Source organism: Myotis brandtii, unplaced genomic scaffold, assembly GCF_000412655.1.
Source record: "Myotis brandtii unplaced genomic scaffold, ASM41265v1 scaffold2288, whole genome shotgun sequence".
Classification (NCBI taxonomy): domain Eukaryota; kingdom Metazoa; phylum Chordata; class Mammalia; order Chiroptera; family Vespertilionidae; genus Myotis; species Myotis brandtii.
This window is the reverse complement of record NW_005358597.1, coordinates 10,168-16,916: the sequence shown is the minus strand read 5'-3', so window position 1 is coordinate 16,916 and position 6,749 is coordinate 10,168. Positions and strand designations below refer to the sequence as shown.

General features: G+C 38.4%; 1 pseudogene; it reads right to left on the bottom strand.

The window, feature by feature from the left end:
- Window positions 1-5,867: 5,867 nt before the first annotated feature.
- Window positions 5,868-6,535, bottom strand: LOC102252598 (annotated as a pseudogene).
- Window positions 6,536-6,749: the final 214 nt, after the last annotated feature.

Below are 6,749 nucleotides of genomic sequence, written 5' to 3'. Positions count from 1 at the left end.
ACACACTGCTTTAATTTACATTTGATTAGTACTTGGTTAGTTAACGAGCTTTTAGAGTGTAACCCACAAGCAATGTAAAACATTAGAAACTGAACATACATGAACAACATATATTTGGGATCATGTCATTGTCATCCTGTACAGCAGCACCTAATAAGTAATCAATATATGCGTGTTGAATGAATGAAAACATCAGGTGTCATTCAGCCTTTCCCACCACAGAGAACATCGTATGTTCATTATCAAATGAACATAGGAGAATCAAGTGAGTCTTGTTCATCAGTAATAGCTTAAGTACATTCACCCTTTTAATTTTGAATTAAAACATTGACATGAGCTCTTGATTTGGTTTTCAATGAAAACAAGAGACCTCATAAAATATTTTCCCATTTAATCTCCATACTTTCTTTACCTGCCCTGACCTGATAGTGATTCCTGCTATTGGGGGTGGGGGGCCTCAATCTTTAGATATCTGTACCAATTGTCAACTGATTAGGCTAACACCCATCAGAAACTAACCAAGCTTGAGCAGTCAAGCTACTTCTTAGATTTTTAAGGTTAGCCTCGATTATTAATGAAGCAATTTATTAACATTATAAAGGTTATGATGAGGTTTGAAACCACAAATGTGCCTTTTAGGGTTCCATTATGTTTAGCAGGGTTTTTTGTTTGTTTGTTTTGTTTGTTTGTTTAGCAGTTTTGCATGTTCGAGTGTTGGGTTTAAATGAGTCCATCAGAATTCATAAATGGAGGAAGGATTACCCACTTGGGGAAATGGGGCAACTAACTATATCTCTGAGTGAGTTATACCAACAAAAGTGCAAGCAATTCTGCATGACTCTAAAAATCCACTTGTATCAGCTTGCAATTGTAATTCAAAGGAAAAGGTCAATTTGAAAAACCTTTGGCATTGAGTAAAATATAACTGAATGGTATCATTGAATTATGAAATAGAGTTAATGGAAATGAAGCTGGAGTGATTTTAATCAATCATATTTTTCAAAATAGAAGTCATTGAGGTTGTTTTTTAAAAAAGAGAAGTAATGATCTGGATACCTATAAATTTAATCAATCCAGAGTTTTACTCATTTATAATAGAGAAACATGCACAATACTAGTGCCTTCCTCCCAAAATGCATTTAGAGCTTTTACTATGTGCATGGCATAATTAAAAGAACAATATTCTATTTTAGGAAATTAGGTGTTTCTTGTACTCTAGATGTCAGATCTATAAATACTCTATTTCGGCTTCCAAGTCTTTCTCCCTACCTCTCCCTTGGAAAGTCCAGCTTCTACCACAATGCCTAGCACATAATAGGTATCAGAAAATGAATTAATAAATGAGTTAATGAATGGGACGCCTGTGGCTTCCACAAACAACTGTATAAGCACAGACACCCTAGAGAATTGAGATCTTGCTCCCCAGCATATATTGTTAGCTTGGCTCAAATAGACACTAAAAAATTACACAAACCTTTAAAAAAAAAAAAGAAATATAGACACCCTCACTCAACAAAAACTCAGGCCTGAACCTCAGGCTAATAACAAAAAGCCACACAGCCTAACAGTTGGTTTTACTACTTATTTTCCCCTTCCAGGTCTAAATTTCTTATAGTCTTTCTTTATATTCAAAGCAGAAATAAAAGAGGAATTCTCCGAGGTTGTATGTGCCTTTTGTATAATCAGTAGTAAAATCGTTTCCAGGCAGTGTGCACAGAGGTGATGAATTCTGGAAAGCAGGATTGTTGAGGAAAGTTTGCATGGTAGTGGTACATAGGGTAGAGAAGGCTGTCTACTGAGGATAGAAAAAGAAAAAAGGAGAAGTCAAGGCAGGAAATAACATGTATGCAAGTGTATGAGTGCATAAAATAAAAATATTCAAATATATGGCTTGAGATTGATCCATAAACAAACAGTGAAATGCCCCAGTTGTTAAAAAGATATTCACAGCACATCTTCCTTCTTCAGTGGACAAATGATTAAACCAAAAGACTGACCCCATCTTGGGAAGGACATTTTAGCCTTTGATCACTATGGCAAGCTGGTCCAACTCACAAGGCACAGGGAAAAGGCAAAATAAATAGCATTCATTAGGATTATGATTGCTGATGCAAAGGTATTAACAAAGAAGCTCTTTGTCTATTGGAGCATATTTTACCTGGCCAGCTATTAAAATAAAAACATTTAAAACCAGACAATATTAGTATGCATGGTGTTAGAATTAGGGTAGTAGTTAGCTTCTGTGGGGACTGACTGGTGATATTCTATACCTTGACTTGGAGACATAGTGCATACATGTGGGTGAAAATTCATCCAACTGTACTCTTATGAGTATATACATTGTATGTATTTATGTACGTATATTATACTTCAACAAAAAGTTTGCTGAAAATGCCTATATAGAAATTTCAAGGCTATTTCACTGACAATAGAATCTATATAAAAGAACAAGCTATTTCAAAACTATATGTATTTTCTTTAAAGAAGGTAACTGATGGATATAATACCAACAATTAAGAGAAAGAGTGCCTATTCATGAGTCAAGTGTTTTGAGCATCCCAGGAGATGAGAAACTAGTCCACATAATTAAAGGAAGCATGGGGCTACACTGACTACAGAGTCTAAACAGATTGATCAGATAAAAGTCTAGGCCTGTACAGGTCATGTGGTCAACCAGCCTGTATTTTCCTAATTGTTTTCTTCTCTGGTATCATTAAAGGCCTTCCTAACCTGCTGGTAAACAGTGAATAGAGATTAGTGGTCACTAACCAAGGTCATGGGTCACTCGCAGAAGGAAACGCTCCTCTCACTCTCCACCTCGAACTCATGAATGAAGAAGGCAAACAACCTAGGAGTACAGAGGTCCCATATTCGCCACTAGGCCCTCAGATTTGACTGCTGCCCTCTTCCACAGTGTTTCACCCAGGGCCCCTGCTCCCTGACTTTAGAGGCAGGTCTCAGAGCTGTCAGCTCCTAAGGCCTTCACGGGCAGTGTCCACCCCTTTAGCTTGTTTTCTCCAATCTCCAGAATTAGCAGAAGTGAATTCCTATTCATGGGAGGAAAACAATAAGGATTTTTATCACTTTTCATAGTCAAAGGTAAGAATCTTTGCAGCGTTCCATGATGAAGTCACAGGATTTTCAAGTCACGTTCAGCATTCCACAAAAGTGCACTCCCACTTCAACAGGGCCAGTTCCTCTCTTTTTCTATTAAATGTCGGATTCTGTGCAAGATTTCAGAGTGAAAAAGAGCTCTGGTGCTTTTACAAAGCTTGAAAACAGGAGCCCAGAAGCTCAGGGGTGGCCAGAGAAGCAATGTCCAGCCAGCTCAGCTCTGCCAAGGCTCTCACCCTGCTGTCCCCGCAGACACCCAGGTGCTCCCCCCACAACCTCTGCCAAGATGCCCAGGAGAGAGAGGGGAGTTCAGCTCAAGAGGCAGCAAGGGGAAGGAGCCCAAGGAGAGACTGGCCAGATGCCATCCAAACTACTCCTGCAAATGTTGAAATTAATGTTTAAAAAAATCATCAGGCAAAAAAAGTGCAGACAAATGGGGAAAGGGGAGCAAAAGGAAAGAGCCAAAACGACCAACCAAGAAAGTGTAGAAGATTCACCTGCAGAAAAGAGAGAAGCTGCAGCCAGGAAAAGGCCAGCCTCTGATGAAGAAGGAAAGAAAGAAGCCAGATCTGATCAACAACATAACCCAAGTCTCACTATCGCCCTTTTGGAACAATCCAGAGGAATTGTTTTAGCGACTATTTGTAAATGCAAGTTTTTAACAGTGCTAGAAACACACTTTTAAGAAGTAAGAAACCCATTCTATGCCTTAAAAAGTTTTTGTAAGTGCAAATACTTTTTGAGAAGTGAGCTCATGGCTGGTTGTTTATTTTTCAGCACAACCAGAAATGAATGAAATACAAATGAAGGGAGGTTTTGATCATAGGCTGGGGGGCAGGTGGGGGAGAGTGTGTTGGCAGTTTTTAAAATCAGTAACAAGAAGCTTAGCCAAATGGCGATTTGAAGTCATAATCACGCATTTAGCTTGTAAACATTTCCTATTACTTAACTTTATTCCCCTACTGTCTTTTAATAGAATTATTTGTGAAACTGCTCCCTGATCTTGGCTTCCCCTGACAGAACTGGGTGCTCTCTGTGACATCTTTGTTCACAGTAGCCCGCCCCCCCACCACCACTTTTTTGTTTTTTGGGGGGCGGAGGGGGATGAGGATAAATGAACTCTTTATTTAAGGTAAAGACTTTTGTTGTTGTTGTTGTTTTTGTTAATCCTCACCCAAGGATATTTTTTTCATTGCTTTTTCAGAGAGAGTGGAAGGGAGGATGGAAGGGGGAGAGAGAGAAACACTGATGTGAGAGAGACACATCGATTTGTGGCCTCCTGCTTGTGCCTGGATGGAGAGTCGGTGGTTAAGAAGCAAGAAGACATTGGGGATCAAGGATCCACAAAGATTGATAAGTAAAAGGACAAGTAAGCCATGTCAAGACTGACATCACTAATTAGAATGTCAGTTGGTTAGAGCTCAGCCTTTACTTCCTGCCATTCTCTACAAGTTTAGGAATTATAGGGGATGGGTGCTAATAAAACTCAGTGTTCACTTAGCACTGTACTCTCCCCCAGCTTGGGCAGGATTCAAGATGGCAGACAGCCTTCATTGGGAAAGGGGACTTGGGTGGCTTTATTCCTCCTCTTCTTGCTCACTTCTGTGTTTGCTGTCTCTTCTATTCTCTTCGATATTGCTGTGGGAAAGGGGGAACGAGGGAAGAGAATAGGCTCATTTTGACCTAAGCTGGATGGTTTCATGCCCTTTATCTGGCAGCCTATGAAAAGGTAGACCTGGAAGATGATTTCATTGGTGACTTCTGTGGGCTCCTGGAGAGTTCTGTTCTTCTGATGACCCAACAAGATAGATATTCTAAGTCAGGGGTCCTGAAACTTTTTAAACAGGGGGCCAGTTCACTGTCCCTCAGACCGTTGGAGGGCCGGACTATAGTTTTAAAAAAAACTATGAACAAATTCCTATGCACACTGCACATATCTTATTTTGAAGTAAAAAAACAAAACGGGAACAAATACAATATTTGTATTTGCATGTGGCCCGCGGGCCGTAGTTTGAGGACCCCTGGTCTAGAGTTTGTCCTTGTGATTTATTAAGAGTCATCGTAAATGTTGGCATCACAGGAAACTGACTTTGAATTAATTTAAATGGGAGGCCAGTGTCAGACGGAGACAAATATCGTGCATGCACGAGTCAATGTTTATTTTTAAATTGCCAGTGCACGTCATATGTACTGGCTGGCCAGTCAGTTGGATGGTTAGACAGATGGACAGTCAGTCACTTAGCCTTTTATATATGTAGATATATAGATATTGCATATATTTAAACAAAATATATATTTTTAGTATATAACAAAGGTTTAGGTGTGAAATGAGTAGACAGATGTAGGATTAGATCTTTCTAGAGTCCTTTCACCATTTCTAAATAGCAACTGAAATAGACATTTCTATGATAAAAATAAAATAAAATAAAAACTATGATACAAGTATTAAATTTTCTGATAAAAATTACAACATATTCTAAATGATAATATAGAAACACAAGATTGTTTAATTGATTTAATAACATGACATATAACCTCCACAGTTGATATAATCATTACCCAAAATACATAGATGAATACTGTCTTATCTTAAAAATATAAAATAAATAAGCAAATTGTGAAAATAGGCAAGTTTCCATTAAATAATTTTTTAAAAAGAAATTTTTGTTTTCCATATCAATTTAAGAAAGGAAATTATCATTTAAACAATATTTAAGTTTATTAAACAAATTTTAAAAATAATTATAAAATGTTTAACTTTCATCTGCTTTAAAGTTTTTGTTGCTCCCAAATTTTGTACATAACTGAACTTTCAAAACTGCTAAAATCCGCTGAATGCATTCCAATTTGGATTCTAAGGCATTAATTTCTTCTTGCAAATTTTTCATTGCTTCTTCTAACATTTCTTGTGTTTATTCTTGAGAATGGCTAATGAAAACATTACCAATTTGATAAGGTATCATTAAGCAGTTGTTGTCTGCAAGCATGATGTCCTTGCAAGCACCTTCTAAATTTTGTTTTTATTTTTATTTTTGTTAATCCTCGCCCGAGGATATTTTTCCATTGATTTGTAGAGAGAGTGGAAGGGAGGGAGAGAGACAGAGCGAGAAACATTGATGTGAGAGAGACACATTGATTGGTTGCCTCCTGCATGTGCCCTGACTAGGGCCAGGGATCGAGCCTGCAACTGAGGTACTTGCCCTTGACGGGAATCAAACTAGGACCCTTCAGTCCACAGGCCAAGGCTCTATCCACTGAGCCAAACCAGCTAGGACCATCTTCTACATTTTGGAGTTGTTTCTCCTTTACATCAATTTCTTCCTTCGGCTCCGTGATTCTACTTGTATTCCATGCAAATCTGTTTTATCTTTTGTTGATCTTCAAAAGTAACCTCGATGCCTTCTGCAGCTGCCTTCTTCATGGGGGGGGCGGGGCACCATCGTGAGACTCAGCCCCCCTTCTCCTGTTAACTTAGTTAATGTGCTGTGAAAGAATGGAAATTGTTGATCATGTAGTGTATACGATATTAAATCACGAATGTATGAAATTTTAGACCTCACAGATGTCCAATGTTACAAGTTAATGGTATTTGAGAGCCTCTGATTTTTGCCTGCTTTATTGAGATACTAGAGGCC